The sequence below is a fragment of the Hakea prostrata genome, chromosome 2 (assembly GCF_041222555.1).
Source record: "Hakea prostrata isolate BN-2017 chromosome 2, UWA_Hpros_2, whole genome shotgun sequence".
NCBI lineage: Eukaryota > Viridiplantae > Streptophyta > Magnoliopsida > Proteales > Proteaceae > Hakea > Hakea prostrata.
The window spans coordinates 44,830,366-44,849,134 of NC_142601.1; the positions used below are offsets into that span (position 1 = coordinate 44,830,366).

The window sequence follows — 18,769 nt, forward strand, 5'->3', positions numbered from 1 at the left end:
ATTAATTGGATCATTTGGGCTTGAAGAAGAAATCATGGATGCTCATAATATTAATGAGAGGACTTTAAAAGATTTAGCCATGCCAAATTTGAACCAACAACCATTATGTATTGAATATCTAAATAGTGAGGTTGCTTTTGAATTAAAATCTGGTTTAATTCATTTACTCCCACTTTCCGTAGTCTTGCAGGTGAAGATCCTCATAAACATCTCAAGGAGTTCCATGTGATGTGCTCCACAAAGAGGCCACATGGTGTAATCGATGAACAAATCAAGTTACAAACCTTTCGATTTTCTTTGGCTGAAAAAGTTAAAGATTGGTTGTACTACTTACCTTCTGGTTCAATAACCACCTAGAAGGAAAAGAGGAGTACCAGAAGGAAAATGGAGTCTCCCTCTCCCAGAAAATCAATGAGACAATTCATGGTAACTACAAGGACTTCTTACTCAACTTGATTGGAAGAATAGACTAAACGTGTACTGTCATGTGTTTTGGTATTTCTAGAGTTAGATCAAATACGTTGCCTTGTTATTGCAGATTTGTGTTCCTTCTCTATATCAAACTTACTTCCAGTGTTACTACAAAATAAAAGCCTTTCTATCTTTCTTTCTTTCTTTCTTAAAACCCTTGAGGATCAGAGCAGCATGCTTGATATCTGTGTTGAGTGGAAATGTTTCTTCATGGTGTATTAACCTCAAAAATTGTTTCACAAATAGCCCAGTAGCCAATCTGAACATGTCACATAGATCCTGTTATGGAGACCAAGTAAAATTATAAAACTGGGGAAAACAAAATCAAATACACCAACACAAAGATATAATTTTATTAAAATGTTTCACTTTCATTTACTAAGTAAATCAGTTCTCTTCTTCACCGTATCCAGTTAACCAAAACTTCTTTGCAGATTCCACCTGGGCTTTTCTGCCTCTGGCGTGGAGAGACTTATGCAAAATCTGCTGTTACCATTGGAAGGAATTGGGATATATTACTCCTAAAAAACCGTAACATGGGTTTCTTGCACTCCATGATGATTCATCATTACTTGATGTTTGAATATGCACTGCATTTTACACCAACTTTACCAGAAAAGCAACCAGCCCAGAATGACACAAATCTTTTACCTGAATGTTCTGAAAGAGATATTTGAAACCATACTGTCACCTCTATTCACATTCATATCTTATACACTAAGCAGCCAGTGTACAGTCAATTATATTGATAGACATCAATCATTATCACTACAAACGTACAAAACATAACTGCAACAAGAAGCGCCTCTCAAATACAGGGGCAAGGACTGTTATAAACTCCAGTTGCCAAATGAAACTGACGTAAGCCATTTAAAAATTTTTAAACAACAATATAGAACACAATTATATGCTCAGATTGTAGCTAATTTCTGGAAGGGCATTGAATGTAAACTTGTTATGTGCTACCATTCCTAAGGATGAGGTTGAAGCTGTGGCGAAGATCCCATAAAATGCAAATTCTCGCTGACTTTCAGTTATGCTCATTTCTAAAACAAACAAATTCACCACCAGAATTGCAGACAACTTGGTTTTGCAAACAGTACTTGGCATTTCAACGCACAAAATATACTAATGCGATAATGAAATCATCTTCCTGTTTTCATTTTTAAGAATCACGAATCAAAATAAACCACACTGCTATTACATGGACAGTTTACACTACCCCCCCAAAGAAAAGAAAAAAATACAAAACTCTTATCATTTTTTCCTATTTATCCCAAAACACTGGCACATTATGATAATGTAAAGAGCAACTCTTCTCCTAATAACTATTATTATTAGTATCACCAACAGCAACAAAATTTGATGATCAACAACAAAAAAAAATAGTTTGATCTTCTGTGCATTCTCAATCATCCACCCTCAAGTTTATCTGCAGAACTGTAGCATAGATCAGCTTATCCAGTTGCTGCCCTATTGAGCACAGCCATCACCAACTTCAGCTGGATGCATGTTACAGAAGTATTTTACTAAAAAAGAAAAATTCCTAAGCACCAGAATTACAGGCCATAATACAACACAGGATATAGACAACCCCCCAAAACCCAGTCCCACCCCAACCATACCAAGCCAATGAAATACAGCCCTACACAGACCACAATGAGCCATGTGAGGAGATAGAGGACCAAAAAATGTAAAAGAAGCAAAAGCAACAACTAGTTTCACAAGCTGCAACATTTTTATCCAATTTTAAACTTGTAGCCAGATGGATGTCAAAAGAATGAACCAGAAGATGCAATTTGAATTTTGCCAAATGATGTGACAGCACAAATTAACAAGGAAAATAAATAAAAAAAGACAAGATTTCAAGCCACAGGCAGAGATGATGATAGCAAAGGTTTTATTAAGGGAAAGATCACCCAGATATAGAAGTGTTACATATGAAGCAAACCATATTAGTTCATTTCATTTTCTTACAACTCAAACTGCTTCTTGATACATTAACTTTAATGTATTATTCTGATCATTTATTTATTTAATTAATTCTGGAACATGGATAACTATTCTGACTTGAGGGGATTGGTTTCTTGTGGAGGCATTCACCACTAGACCAGGAGTGGCACCCCTTTCTGACCACAATTGAATGACAAGAAGCATTTAATCATGTATTGGAGCATCATACATGAGCATGATAAGAGAAAAAAGATGAAGCAGTGAGTTTCTACTAAGTTGTGCTAACCTTATTAGATGAAATCGTCTCTCCCACTCTGCATTAAGGATCACAATTGTAGAGAGGAAACTCAGGAAAGTGAGAAACTCAAACAAAAGAATCCCAATGAGTAGTGCTAATCTAATCATAATGCATATTTCCGTTGGAATAGAAAGACATGAAAATACAACAGCAAATGTGAAATACTGGCCCATATTTAGTAATGGGGAAAGGTGGAAGCAAATCTAAATTCTTCCCTCCATTACATCCTAATTTTCTCACTACACGGAACCTGTACCAATTCTAAATTCTTTCCTCCATTGCAAACCTCACCCTTTTACCCATACCACAATCCTATTGAGCAAACCCAAATGCAACCTTCCTAGATGAGAGAGTCAAAAACTCCTTTCTAATAAAACCCATGGAGATTCTTGTTTTTTGCATCCCCCAACTAGTATCAACCATCTAAATGGCTAACATTAAGACATATTGTCTCTCTGATATTTCCATCCCTCGTTTTACTCACTGCTTTATGTATATGTGTATCAATAAGTGTATCCATTAGCCCCGGCTATCCCGCAACCCAAAAGCGAAAAAGCTATTTAACATATTAGCTTATATACCCATATAAAATGATTATGCAGATATCATGCCAGTAAAAATGGATATAAACACAGGGTAGTCTAATCGAACAAGAAAATGCGAGAAAAAAAAATAGCCTAGGCAACTGATAGGTCCCTAGTATCACAAGTCTACACTCGACAGGGAAAGTAAATCCCTAAATTCTAGGGAAGGAAACGATTGGAAGATTCGAAGAGTCCTATTGTATTTAGGTTACTTTTTAAGATTAGATTGAAGAGTCATATTACATTCAGGTTACTTTTGAAGAGTCCTATTCGAATTCAGGTTACTTTTGAAGAATCCTATTCGAATTGGGATGATTCTGTTAATTAATATTGTAGGAACGTAATTGCTATAAATAGGGGGAAGGAAGAGTAGAAGAGACATGTTTTTGAGATATAGAGAGAAGTTTATGTGAGAGCCATTGCTCTTGGGTAGCCGTAGGAATCACCTACTGCTGGTAGATTATATTGTTTCTTATTCAACTTTTATTCAAAGTCTCGTTTTTCTTCTTGAGTTATTCCACCTTGTTAAGTAACCTCATTCAGGTACCTAACAAATTGGTATCAGAGCTGTAACAATCCAGGGAGGTGATGGCACTACCTTTGTTTTCTGGTGAAGGAGGAGTTCAAAGATGGATTTTAGAGGTTCTTCTCTTTTGCTGGGAGAACCAGATCGAGAAAGAGCAGTGGTTGGGGGTGGCGATCCAACATCTAGAAGGAGAGGCACTTGACTGGATCTATCACAAGAATTGGACGGCATTTTCTTGGATGGGATTCAAAGAAGCCCTGAGGTGTGAGTTTAGCGACAGGAGACAACCAACATCAAATTTGGAGATAGACAACAACCAGGTTGAGAAGTATCGAATGAAGGATGAAGTACTGCCGGCTACGGAAGTCAAGCATCACCAAACATGGAGCAAAAAGATGAAGATAGGATTGAGTGAAGATACCTACCAAACCAGAGTGGAGGAGCAATATTCTGCTATAAAATCGAGATGCAGTAAAGTGAAGAAGCATAGAAAGAGGCCAGGTACAATCGACGGCAAGTTGCAGGCGGCCGAAAATTCTATTCGCAAAGGAAGAAGACGATGGAGTATTAGGGTTTTTGGGGTTGGTTCGGTTCACCTCAAACCGGTTCGTCGGTTTGATCCAATCCCTATGAGCCAAAGATTGTGTTATTTGGGCCTTAATCAGATATGTTTCGTCTCAAACTTAAGGCCCAAACAAACCCAACACAAAGACTGGGCCGCTAGACCCCCAAAGAAACCCCCTTGGGTCAAGCCCACTCCATTAAACCCCAGCAGAAGAGATTTTCAGATTTTCACCTTGAGGACAAGGTGAAACTGTTGGAGGGCAGTATTGATAGGTCCCTAGTATCACAAGTCTACACTCGACAGGGAAAGTAAATCCCTAAATTCTAGGGAAGGAAACGATTGGAAGATTCGAAGAGTCCTATTGTATTTAGGTTACTTTTTAAGATTAGATTGAAGAGTCATATTACATTCAGGTTACTTTTGAAGAGTCCTATTCGAATTCAGGTTACTTTTGAAGAATCCTATTCGAATTGGGATGATTCTGTTAATTAATATTGTAGGAACGTAATTGCTATAAATAGGGGGAAGGAAGAGTAGAAGAGACATGTTTTTGAGATATAGAGAGAAGTTTATGTGAGAGCCATTGCTCTTGGGTAGCCGTAGGAATCACCTACTGCTGGTAGATTATATTGTTTCTTATTCAACTTTTATTCAAAGTCTCGTTTTTCTTCTTGAGTTATTCCACCTTGTTAAGTAACCTCATTCAGGTACCTAACAGCAACTAATAATGGAAAACCAGTGTGTTGTTTCTTGATTGAAAACCCTGACTTGCAAAAACATATGCTGCATTGACCAAAGATGGAAAACCTATTCCCAAAAACTTCAGTTATTTCTTTCATTAAAACTCAAGTTTCATCCAATGTTGAATAATGTAAAGGGACTACATCAAACTCCAAAATGGAAAAAACAAAAAATTTGAATTCATGTACCTACACATTATGCACTTTGCTGCACTTGCCGGTGTATTTGTAGTATCCATTCAACATGGCTATTAGTTCCCCCACTTTGATTCTCCACAAGGTTTGCAAGTGGCAACCTGCTCTCTCTTGGTTGTTCTCCTTGTTTAATAACATGGACTAACTGGTAATACGATTTCTTGACATCTCATTGTCTCGCTCACAGGGGATAACCTAAATATGAAGAACCAAAGAGAAAAATCGCATTAAGAAGTCAACTGGTAACAATAAAAATCTGGAACAAAAGATTCAAAGAAATAAGAAAATTGACCTAGGTACACAATATCATTACCCATAGCTCCATGTGTTATTACCTTAATGTGGTCTATGATATTTGGCAAATGCTGAGAAAACTGGCAAGAATATAGTGAAGGAAGAATACTGTTGGAATTTATTAATTTGATTAATAAATTAAATGCCCAAGGGCAATATTGGAAACTCACTATTAGGGCGGTTACAAAATAGGTTATATATTTTAGTAACCACCGCATTAGTGAGCAGGTAACGAAGTAATTCATTCGCACGAGCGAATCTCTGAGAAACGGCGGCTCCATCTCTCTCTCCCTCTCTCTCTTAGAATCGCAGGCTTAGAAATTCTTCTTTGCTTGCATTTGATCTTCATTCCATTAATCCACGGCATTTGGGTTGTGGATATTATTCCCTTTCCCTGTGATTGAGGAATCTCACCGGTAAATCTTTGGTGGTGGAACGAGGACGTGGATCTAGACTTCCGCTGTGAATACTTCAAGTAAGGGAAAGCAAATCCAGGTAAGGAATTTTTTCCCCATCAATTAATTGAATTGAATTACTTTTGATGTATTACCTACATTGGCATCAAAGCCATTGGTTCCCACGTTTATTGTTCCTCCCCATTGTTTAATTTTATTGTATGGATCCAATGGGAGGATCAAGGGTTTAATACGAAACCCATGGGAGAATTGATAGGGTTTTTGGAAACCTTTTAATTTTGATTCGGATCCGAGTGGGAGATCCTTGTGGATTTCCCTAATGGAGATTTGCATGAATTGATAATCCATGATGAAAATTTTTGTTTAAAATTTACTGTTGGATTTTTTTCATGTGTTTTTTGGATGATTTTTGAGTGAAAAAACGTGTTTTACCGTTTTTTCCGTTCAAGAAAAATTGAAAATCGCCGTTTTTTGGTCCACCGTGGACCGGACGGACGCACGTCGACCGGGGGAAGAGGGAGGAGGAAGGGAGGGGGGGAGGGGGGAAGGGAGGGAGAAGGGAAGGAGGAGGGGCAAAAAGGAAAGGAAGGGGGAGGAGGGGAAGATGGATTTGAAATTGGGGAGAAGGAAGGACACAAGGAGACGGGATGTTTGGGCATGAGGGCCTATTGGGGCTAGTGGGAGCTAATGAGGTAGAAGTGTGGGAACACCTCATAGCTTAAATGATGCATGTTTATTTAATAAAATATTTATTTATGGGCAAACATGTTGAGAATGAAGTTAGTGTATAAGTCTATGTGGGTTTGAGAGAATTTGATTGAATGTTTTTAGCATCTCTTTTGGTTTAAGTGCTTATCCATAGGTTGACTATGCTAGTGTGATTTTTGTTGCATGAGTTGTGTTATGTAGATTTATAGAACATCTGTATGTAATATCTAGAAAAATGGGACAAGAGCAGGGACCTCACTAAAGGAGATAAGGAATGAGAGGAATTAGACCGCAGAAAGGGAATATCTCTGGAAGAGCGGGATATGCTAGAGACCAAAAGACAGAACACAGGAAGGAAGACGCATGGGGACCTGATATATACAATGCTGGAAGAGGAAAGAGGAGGGGAACAAGAGCTCATGAGGGATGAGATGATGATGAGAAGCATAGGAGAAAGTCTTTGTGGGAGGGGAAGTTCAGATGGAGGGACCCACACAAGAGGGAGCTGGACACGAGGTATAAGATGCGCCGGGTCACACCAGAGGAGATAAACCACAGCAACATGATTAGTGAGTTGAGCGATGTGGGGGAAGAGATGAGGAGCAAGTCTGGAGTCATCGAGTCAGCAAAGACTTGGGAGCATATGAAGATCTTGACCATGGATGAGGTCAAGACTGATCAAGGAAGCACCGAGCGATGAGGATGGATGTGGGATACCCCCAAATGAGATGGAAGCAGCACTAGTAAGGGTGCAAGCTCAAGCGCAGAGAGAGAAAACAACCCGCGGTCAAGCAAAGAACCAGGGTGGGAACAAAAACAAGAGTGGGAAGCGTTCAAGGGGGATAGGGGAAGAAGAAATCGGCGATTGCTCAAGTGGAAAGGGTCATGCGGATGCACGAGCAAGAGGTATTGACGTGTGTTATACCTCATCTTGTTATGTAACAAGTTCTACTATGCGCGAACAAATCCTGTGGATTGTGATGGGACGAAACAAACAAGGGAACGGAGGTGGAAAGCGTATTCCAAGAGGAAGCAAAAGGATAACGATGGGGAACAACTCAGCGTGGAGGTTCATGGCATAGGCACATGCAAATTAGTTTTGCGAGGTGGAGGAGGTTACTCCATGATGTGTTGTATGCTCGACATTGGGAAATCTGTTCGTTATTTATCTTTAAGACATGGTTTTAGAATTGTATTTGAAAACAATTCTTTGGTTTTGTATCGGGTGATACAGTTTATGGTTATGGTTTTCTTGATAATGGTTTCATTGTATTGGATACAATTGATTATTCATTTAATTCTAGTAATGCTTGTTGCAAAATCGGGTATTGATTCTTATTTGTGGCATGCTAGACTAGGACATATTGGCTTAGATAGGATGAACAGGTTGGCAAGAGAAGGTCTCTTAGGCCAAGGTTCACTATCGATTTGCCAACTGTGAGTCATGTCAGCGAGGAAAAGCAACTAGAAAACCATTTAAAAAGGCGAGAACCTCTCTCCTTAGAACTATCCATTCGGATGTGTGTGGACCCATGAATGTGCATACTAGAAAAGGACAGTCATATTTCATCACATTCATAGATGACTATACAAGGTATGGTCACATTTATCTAATTCTCATAAATCGAAGCGGAATGTTTAAGAAATTCATGAGCTTGGTTGAGAATCGGTTAGATAAAAGGATTAAAACTCTTAGAACGGATAGAGGTAGAGAATATCTCTCCGATATGTTCAAAGGGTTATGTGATGAAAAGGGGATATCTAGACAACTTACTATTCCGGGGACTCCACGGCAAAATGGGGTCGAGAGGAGGAATAGAACCTGCTAGACATGGTGAGATCCATGATGGGCAGGAAATCTACCCATCTCTTATTGGGGAGATGCTTTGCGACTGGGCCTATATCCTCAACAGAGTTCCAACCAAATCGGTTCCTTCCACACCATATGAGTTGTGGACCGGAAGGAAGCAGATTTGAGTTACTTGGCGCATGGGGATGTGCAGCATATGTTCACTCTACTTCTCACCAATATGGAAAGCTTGGACCCAGAGGAAGAAAGTGTATCTTTGTGAGATATCTGAACCCTCAAAGGGCCATGTCTCATTGGACTAGATGAGAATGAGAGGAGAACGGAACTTGAGTCTAGGGATGCAACATTCTTGGAGAATGATTTTCCATCTCTTTCAGGAGTTAACAAAGAATCATCGGAATCTTTGAGATACAAGATAGTGGTCTTGTCACTCCAGGATTGATTCGGATAATGAACCCGGGGTTCATCCGGAAGATCCTAGTGGGAGTGGGAGTGCAGATGTGATAGCTACCCTAGACGGTGAGCAATCGACATGCACTTGGCCGTAGTAGGTGCGGGCTAGTTCCTCGTCGACGTTTCGACATAGAGGATGAAGCCTACATGGTAACTCGAAGAGATCGACGTGAGATGATTTAGTCAATGAGCATGAACCAAAGAGCGTGCGGGAAGCTCTTGCGGGGTCAAGCTCAAAGGAATGGTTAAAAGCAATAAAGGAAGAGTTGGAGTCGATGAAAGTTAATCATGTCCGGGACTTGGTTGACTTGCGCGAGCCGAAATGCGATTGGGAACAAGTGGGTTCTCAAGATCAAAAGAAAGGCGGATGGATCTATTGAGAGATTCAAGGCTCGTTTAGTGGCTAAGGGCTACACCCAACGAGAGGGCGTTGATTATGAGGAAACTTTTTCCCCCGTGGTTAGGTTTGCCTCAATTCGCCTCATACTAGCCATTGTTGCTCAGTTGGACTTGGAGCTTTATCGGATGGATGTAAAAACTGCTTTTCTCAATGGAGAACTTGAGGAAGAGATCTATATGGATCAACCTCAAGGCTTTGAAGCACATGGACTTGAGCGCAAAGTATGCAAGCTAAGAAATCCATATATGGCTTAAAGCAAGCATCCGGACAGTGGAATGTGCGCTTCCACCAAGCTATGATGGAAAATGGTTTTTCCATGCTTGAGGAAGACCACCGTGTTTACACCAAGAGATTCGATAATAATTATGTCATTCGACACCGTACGTAGATGACATACTTATGGCTAGCAATAGCAAGGAGCTATTGGAAACCATTAAGAAATGGTTGTCCTCCGTATTTGATATGAAGGACATGGGTGAAGCAAGCTATGTGCTTGGTGTCAAGATTGTCGAAATAGGCAAAAGAGATTACCGGGTTTATCTCAAGAGACCTATATTGACAATGTCTTGACGAGATACAGATGCACAAGCGCAAACCAATTGATACTCCAGTGGAGAAGGGTTTGCATTTGAGCCTTGATATGGGTCCTAAGACTCCAGAGGAGAAAACCAAGATGGAAAGAGTTCCATATTCCAGTGCAGTGGGTAGCCTTATGTACGCTATGATGTGTACTAGGCCGGATATTTGTTATGCAGTGGGTTTGGTTAGTCGGTACCAATCAAACCCAGGCATAGAGCACTGGAAAGCAGTCAAGAGGATATTGAGATACCTCAGAGGAACGAGTAACTATATGTTGTGTTACCAAGGATCGGATTTGCGGTTAGTTGGCTATAGTGATGCCGACCGGGCTGGAGACATCGATGAGCGCAAATCAACCTCTCGGATATGCTTTCTTGCTGAATGGCGGGGCCATTTCGTGGTGTAGCAAGAAGCAGGCTTGTATATCCCTCTCGACCATGGAAGCGAGTATGTGGCATGCTCCGCTGCGGTTCAAGAGGCTGTTTGGTTGAGGAGATTCCTTCGACATACTGGGATTGTGATGACATCCAAAGAGGCTGCCCTTGTCTACTGTGATAGTACGGCAGCTCTTAGCTATGTCAAGGACCCCAAGTATCATGGGAAGACCAAACATATACAGTTGAGATATCACTTTGTTAGAGACATTACATCAAGAAAGAAAGTTGTACTTAAGCACATATCTACTAGTTTGATGGTAGCTGACCCTCTTACCAAACCTATAGCCAAGGATGTTTTTACTTCTCATGTGAAATCCTTGGGCTTGCGTGAGATTGTGACTTATTTTTGTCCCGAGACTTTCTTATTAATGAATAATATGAGTTCATTCCAGCATTTTTATTATTCACTTTCGTGTGATTGTGTTTCTTCTAGCATAAAACAACATATGTCAATAGGCAAGAGAATGGCTCACTCACACGAGCATTCGCCTCTGGCGCCTTGGAGGCGAGCAGAGATGAGACGGATTGTGAATGACTTTGTGTAGGTCAATTCATAATCATGAAGTGCCTTGATTTGGAATCAAGATGAGTTTCTCTATTGTGAAGAGAATCGACATGAATGTTCCCACTATTCATGTTGCCTATAGGAGCAGTGCGAATACTTTATGTGGCGCTAGGGTGGCGACAATAAAGTAACTCGGTTAGGCGCAAGGGGTTGCGACTGGACTAAGACCGTATGGTGTTGAGATGGACATACGTTCTATTGTATATAGAATGCTCCACCATAGCACATATATCATACTATGTGTGCTTAGCGATCATTGGAAATGAGAGGATGGATCCCCGCTCCTCTCATTGTGTGAGTCCTGGACCTTATGGTCCATTAGTGTTCTTAGTGACTTTCGACGACATCATGAAACGAGGGGTTGATGTGGCTACTTTGGGGTGTTACCTATGGTCATGATAGATTCGACCTAAAGGGGCACTACCGGGAAAGGAGTCAATCCTAAGTGTAGTGATGGTCTGGGGCGAAAGGAAAGGTTTGATTCAACCGCACCCTAAAAAGTGTTTCTGGCGCCAACCGTATGTGTTACAAGTAGTGAACATTTTAAGGACAAGAAGGTGATCTCTCGGAGGGATCGAGATACCTTTAGTCCGGTGAGTTTGAGTAAACCTAGGACACCGTGTTATACTAATGCTTATTTGATTTGTTTCTATGAGTGATGTGCCATTCGCCTTCGGGAAGGTTTCTAGTTTGGGGCTCACGCGTGCTGTATATCACCGGTCGCACAACCCATTTTGCCGTATGACTTGTGGATATTAGTGTCGGGACACAGGTGGTCTATGTATCCGGGATACATAGTGAAGAGATCAATATATATGTATATCGGGATATGCATGTGTGTCCGGGACACAAGAGGTCTATGTATCTAGGATACATAGCAGGAGAGATTGAATGTGTATATCGGGATATACAAGTGTGTCCGGGACACATTGAAAGATTAACACTTGCCCTTGTGCAAGTGGGAGCTGTTGGAATTTATTAATTTGATTAATAAATTAAATGCCCAAGGGCAATATTGGAAACTCACTATTAGGGCGGTTACAAAATAGGTTATATATTTTAGTAACCACCGCATTAGTGAGCAAGTAACGGAGTGATTCATTCGCACGAGCGAATCTCTGAGAAACGGCGGCTCCATCTCTCTCTCCCTCTCTCTCTTAGAATCGCAGGCTTAGAAATTCTTCTTTGCTTGCATTTGATCTTCATTCCATTAATCCACGGCATTTGGGTTGTGGATATTATTCCCTTTCCCTGTGATTGAGGAATCTCGCCGGTAAATCTTTGGTGGTGGAACGAGGACGTGGATCTAGACTTCCGCTGTGAATACTTCAAGTAAGGGAAAGCAAATCCAGGTAAGGAATTTTTTCCCCATCAATTAATTGAATTGAATTACTTTTGATGTATTACCTACAAATACCATACCTGAGAAAGATCAGGGAGACCAGACAAGTCTATTCTAAGTAAATTGGAAGCTATAGCAGGCGAAAGCATTCTGCCAAACCAAATAATGATGCGAAACCCGTCATCATACATATAGAGACCTTGTGGATCCAAGCTCTCCATGGTTAAAGGTAACCTTTCTGAGAAATTCTTAAAATCATCAGGCTTAGCAGATCCCTAAAAACAAAGTAGAGCATCAGTTTATGAGATCTGAAAAGTTAAACATCTGCAGGCTACACATGCACTGGATTCCCTAACCTTTTCAAGATATTCATCGATGCGAATCAAGCTTGGATAGAGAAGCTTCAGTAACTATGCAACAGATAAAGTCATCAAGTTGAGCATCAGCAAGTCCCCCTCAGAAAGGTGTAGATTTACATAATGCTAATCCATACAAAGGCAAGAATTTCAGTGATTCTGGATATATCAACCTGGCTCCCAAGCGGTGCTGCACAGTATGGAGATTTCGATATTCTCTAAGAGCTTTAACAGTCCTCAACAGCAGAGTGCCGTGCATCTTCCAATTTATTGGTCAGAGTCTTCTCAATTGCTGTTGCACAAGTTTTCAGGACTTGAATCACTTTAGTAAACCAAAACACGTAGTTTCACAAAAAGTTTGCAGACTAGCAACTGGGAATTTAATCGTACCAAGCCTAGATACCAAAGAAATTATGACACCGGCATCAGCCTGGCGGTACATTTCTCCAAGATCTGACACCAGAGGTAATGCTGCTGTATGGACTCTAATACGCCTTTCACCTGAAGATGATGTGAATCTAGCCCTTGCTAAGGAACTCTTGACTACTATTAAAGAAAGGCAACAAAAACAACTTTACAAATTAGCCCCTAAAGGTATGAATGTATGATGATTGCAAACAAACTAAAAGAGTGAAACCATTGAAAGCACCTTCCATAAATTAAGATATATAGTAGTTCAAGAATTGAAGACGACATATAGAATGCATGACAATCCTGCCCTTCTCCAGGCTAATAGCATCACCTTCCAACAACAAGATAGGGTAAATACAAGCACATCAAATGTAAAATCTGAAGCAACAAATAATGGGTTGGAAATTGATTTTTTCACACAATAGATGTTTGAAATTGTGAGAAATTAAGCATATGGATCAGCTATAAAATATTTTGAGAACAAAAAAAACATCTAGATGATGATGCAGAACCAAGTAAGCGTATTTTTCCAGCATATAGTAGTTCATACTCCATAGTCACCCAAGAGGGAAAGATGTTAAAATCATGTACTGCTGCAAACTGCAATCATCTACTCAGAAATCAAAGGATGCAGCAAAGCAACTTGAAAATATACAGTCTGAGTCGTTAATAATGTTTCTGTTGGGGTTAATCTGGTAATTTGTACCTGTTTTAGTTATGAACCGAACCGGTTTGGTTCTTATGGTTCATACCTAATTATATTAGGGTTTGGGGTTGGCTCGCACGAAGTATGCAAATCATTTTTCTTCATTTTGGTTATTCCTCTGTTACGGTTCTTGAAGCTGCTTGAAGGAACTTCCATGGTAGTCATCTTCGGTCACCTGTATCTCTGGTTTTAGTTGGTTCTTGGTGAAGATAATAGAGGGCTTTTGATCGCTGGAGTGAGGCGAACACTCGATGGTCTTTTGGAGATCAGAGGTTACTTATATCAGGTGTCTCCTATTCCTTTCTTTCTTCTTCTAGGTCTGTAATCTCCCAAACTATATAGTGGATTGGATTCATACCTGAATCCCGGAGAGTAGGCTATGCCGAACTCCGTAATCATATCTTCGTCTTCTCTATTGTCTTGAAATACCCTTGTATGTTCGGTCCACAAGTGATTAGGGCATGAGGTTTTAGATTACACAATCACAGATTGGCATCAGAGCCATCTCAGTCATGTTCCCTACTTCATTTAGGTTTTGTTAATACATTTAAATCCTAAATTTGAAGGTTGCTTATACGGTTAAGGTTGTCTCAGGTTTCTTCTTAAATTCTTTATATTCTTTCGCTGCTTATACCTCTGATATATGAATAATAATTCTGTTTTTATAGTTTCCATTCAATTTCGGTCATAATTGTTAATCGTATGAAATTGTTTTCATCTCATATGATATGAATGTGTTATGACTATGATTCGGTCCTATAAAATCTCTGTTAAAATTATGTCATATAACTGTGGTATGCTCTGTTAAGTTGATTATAACCTGTTGGGTGACAATCTGAGTATAGGTAGATAATTCTGATATGATTAGGGTTTAATTAATCTCATTTAATTTTGCATCTCTCATTATACTATCTGCTGTCTAACTTTCTTTGTTAATATTGATCTAATACTTGGTATGTATTGATCTGTGGTGTTAACATCTGATTATTAGGCTGCTGCAACTTGTATAAACTGAGATTATGTTTTTTGTGATTAATTAATATTGATTATTTAACACTTTGTTAGAATAATATTTTATTTTTCAGAATTGATTAATCAGTATTGTGAATTGGATTCTTCTATACTGATTAGTGTCTTGTACCGGGTTCAAAGTGGAGCCAAGTAAGGGTTTCAGTCTACCAGGGGAGGATACACCTCCCAGTGTGGTTAGTATTATAACCACAGGCTCTAGTAGAGCTGTAGGACTAGGGAGGGACCCTAGCTACCTAAGTTTGGATACTCCTATGGGGGGTTCCAGGGTAGATATTGAGAAGTTCGATGGCACTGGGGACTTTGGGATTTGGAAGAGGAAGGTTCGAGCCTTAATGGCTCAGCAGAAGCTCCTAAGATCAATAGATGACCCAGATGCTTTCTTTGAAAGTATTGATCCAGTCTTGAGGACTGAAGTGATGGAGAATGCAATTGGTTGCATGCTCTGGAACATCACTGATGGGGTTATCAGGTGTCTTGATGATGAAGACAACACTCCTATAAAAGTTTGGAATAAGCTTGAGCAGATATACTAGAAAAAGAATCTAGGTAATAAAATTTATTTGAAGGAGAGGTTGTATGGGTTTAAGATGGACCCTACAACTACCCTTGACAAGAACCTAGATATATTTAAGAAGCTGATTCAAGACTTAGCCAATACAGGGGAAAAGACTAAATTGGAAAATCAGGACTTGTCTATTATCCTATTGAATTCATTACATAATGATTACCTTGTTGTTAAGAACTCAATCAAATATGCATGTCAAAACATTTCCCTAGAACAATTGATTGATGCCTTAAAGAATAGGGAGTCTGAACTATTGGCTTCTGGTAAGACTAAGGGCAGTGGGGAAAACCTGTTTGTAAAGGGCAAGAGCTCTTACAAACAAGGGAGACCAAAAGGAAAGGGAAAAGTAATTGAAAGCCATGAGTCTAACAATAAGAATAATAATGGGAACAACAAGTCTGATACAAACCTCAAGAGATGCTTCTTTTGCAAGAAAGTAGGACACTTTAAGAAAAACTGTTTTGCATATAAGAGAAAAATGAAGGAATTGGAGACTACCCATTCTGATATGCCTGGACCCAAGAATGGTCAAGCCAATGTCTATGAAGATATCAGTGAGGTGCTTACCATTTCTGAGGTTAGTAGGCAAGAAGGATGGATTTTAGATTCAGGTTGTACATATCACATGTGTCCACACATACACTGGTTTACACACTTGTCTGAGTTGAATAATGCCAAAGTTATGATGGGTAATGATGATTTATGTGATGTAGTTGGTATTGGTTCTGTTGAATTGTTAAATCACAATAAATATGTTTTTACCTTACATGATGTTAGATACATACCTGACTTAAAGAGAAACTTGATTTCAATTAGTAGCCTTGACAGTGCTGGGTTTGTAACTTGTATCTCTGGGGGTAGTCTTTCTGTATCTAAGGGATCTCATGTATGTTTAAAGGGCATTTCTCAGTCTGGTTTGTATGTTTTTTATGGTAGTACATTCCTAAATAATATCTCCAATACTTGTTGTCTGTCAAGTGAGTCAAATATCACTAGTGTGTGGCATGCTAGGCTAGGACACATAAGCAATAAAGGAATGCAAGCTCTAAGTAAACAAGGCCTGTTTGGCAAGGATGTCATTGATAACTTAGAGTTTTGTGAGTCATGTGTCTTAGGTAGGCAGCACCGGTTAAGTTTTGGAGCTGGGTCTCACTTATCTGGGGATATATTAGAATATGTACATGCTGATTTGTGGGGACCGCTCAGTCTTGTCTTATGGTAGAAACTCTTATTTCTTATCCCTTGTTGATGACTACTCTAGGAAAGTGTGGATCTTCTTATTGAAGACCAAGGATGAAACTTTTGAAAAGTTCAAGTATTGGGTTGCTTTGGTAGAAAACTTGAGTGAAAGGAAAGTCAAAACATTAAGGACTGACAATGGATTAGAATTTGTTAATGAAATGTTTAATGGATTTTGTAATGACAAAGGGATTCAAAGGCATAGGACTGTTAAATACACCCCCTCAGCAAAATGGCATTGCTGAAAGAATGAATAGGACAATTTTAAACAAGACTAGATGTATGCTCATCGGTTCAGGGGGTACCTAAGGGTTTCGGGGTGAAGTCGTACAACATGCTCACCTAATCAATAGGAGTTCCTCTGTTACCTTAGGGTTTAAAACCCCTGAGGAAATGTGGTGGGGTAAACCTCCCAGTCTTAGTTACCTCAGAGTATTTGGGTGTGAATCCTTTGCTCATTAAAGCATTGGAAAATTAGAACCCAGGAGTAAAAAGAGCATCTTTCTAGGGTATCCTGAGGGGGTGAAAGGATATAAGCTATGGGATAGGACTGTGCCTCGGTGTGAAGACCTTTGTTAGTAGGGATGTTCTCTTTAGGGAGAGTGTGTTCCCTTGTCTTTCCATTGACAATACCAATTTGAATCCATTTGATCAAAGAATGACAAACTTCACTCAATTTGATTTAGGGCAGGCTGATGTTTTCTTAAGTCCTGCTCAGACTCTTGATTCTAGTATACCAAAAGTACCCTTGACTTCCCCTCAACCTAGCTCTGGTAATAAAGAGTCTGAGGTTGTAGTTTCTGAGATTGAGAGTGGGCCATTGCCCTCTCCTGAGACTTCCACTGGAGAGGTGGAAGAAGTTCCTGATCTGAGTAGTTACCAATTGGCTAGGGATAGAGTTAGGAGAGTGGTTAGGCCACCTAGAAGGTATGTAGCCAACTTTGCACATGAGACGATATTTGTCTCGATATTGGGTTAGAAGAACCTAGTTCCTATGAAGAAGCTTTGGGTTCCAAAGATAAAGATTTATGGGTTCAAGCCATTAATGATGAATTAGATTCATTAAATAAGAACCAGGTTTGGGAACTAGTTCAGAAGCCCAAGGATCAAAGGTTATTACCTTGTAAGTGGATATTTAAAATCAAAGATGATGGAATTGATAATTCCAAAAGATATAAGGCCAGACTTGTTGCAAAAGGTTTTGTTCAAAGAGAAGGGGTGGATTATGATGAAATTTTCTCTCCGGTTGCCAAGTATAAGACTATAAGGTTGTTGTTGTCCCTTGTTGCTCAGAACAAAATGACTATAGAGCAATTGGACGTGAAAACTGCCTTTCTTCATGGCAATTTAGAAGAAAGGATATATATGTAACTACCTTTAGGCATCTCGGCAGCTGGAGATGAATCACAAGCTTGCTTGTTGAAGAAATCTCTCTATGGACTTAAACAGGCTCCTAGGCAATGGAATAAATGTTTTGACTCATTTGTGTTGAGTGTAGGGTTTAAGAAAAGTGTTTATGACAGTTGCCTATATTTTCTCATTTCAGATTCTGTTGTGTTATATCTTATACTTTATGTTGATGATATATTGATTGCTTGTGTTGATTCTAGTCTTATTCAAGATGTTAAGAACAAGCTGAAATCTGAATTTGAGATGAAGGAACTTGGGATAGCCAATAAAATTTTAGGGATTGAGATTCATAGAGATAAGGGGGAGGATACTATGTTCATTGGTCAGAGATTATATTTATTGAAAGTGCTTGAGAAGTTTAACATGCTTGATTATAAACATGTAAATGTTCCTTTAGCTGCACATTTTAAACTCTCAAATGATCATTGTCCTAAGAATAACTTTGAAAAATGTGAAATGTCAAAGATCCCTTATTCTAGTCTTTTAGGTTCTCTTGTGTATCTCATGATATGTACTAGACCTGATATTGCTCATGCTGTTAGTGTATTGAGTAGGTTTATGTCTAACCCTGGTAAAGAACATTGGCTTGCTCTCAAGTGGCTCTTAAGGTATTTGAGAGGTACTGTTCATAAAGGTTTAGTGTTCAAGTCCACACCTGGTGATCTTATTCTTGAAGGATATACTGACTCAGATTATGCTAGTAATGTAGATAAC

General features: G+C 39.5%; 1 pseudogene; it reads right to left on the reverse strand.

Moving 5' to 3' along the window:
* Positions 1–5,120: 5,120 nt before the first annotated feature.
* LOC149024443 (protein transport protein SEC24 A-like) overlaps positions 5,121–18,769 on the reverse strand; it is a 34,352-nt pseudogene continuing 20,703 nt past the window's right edge.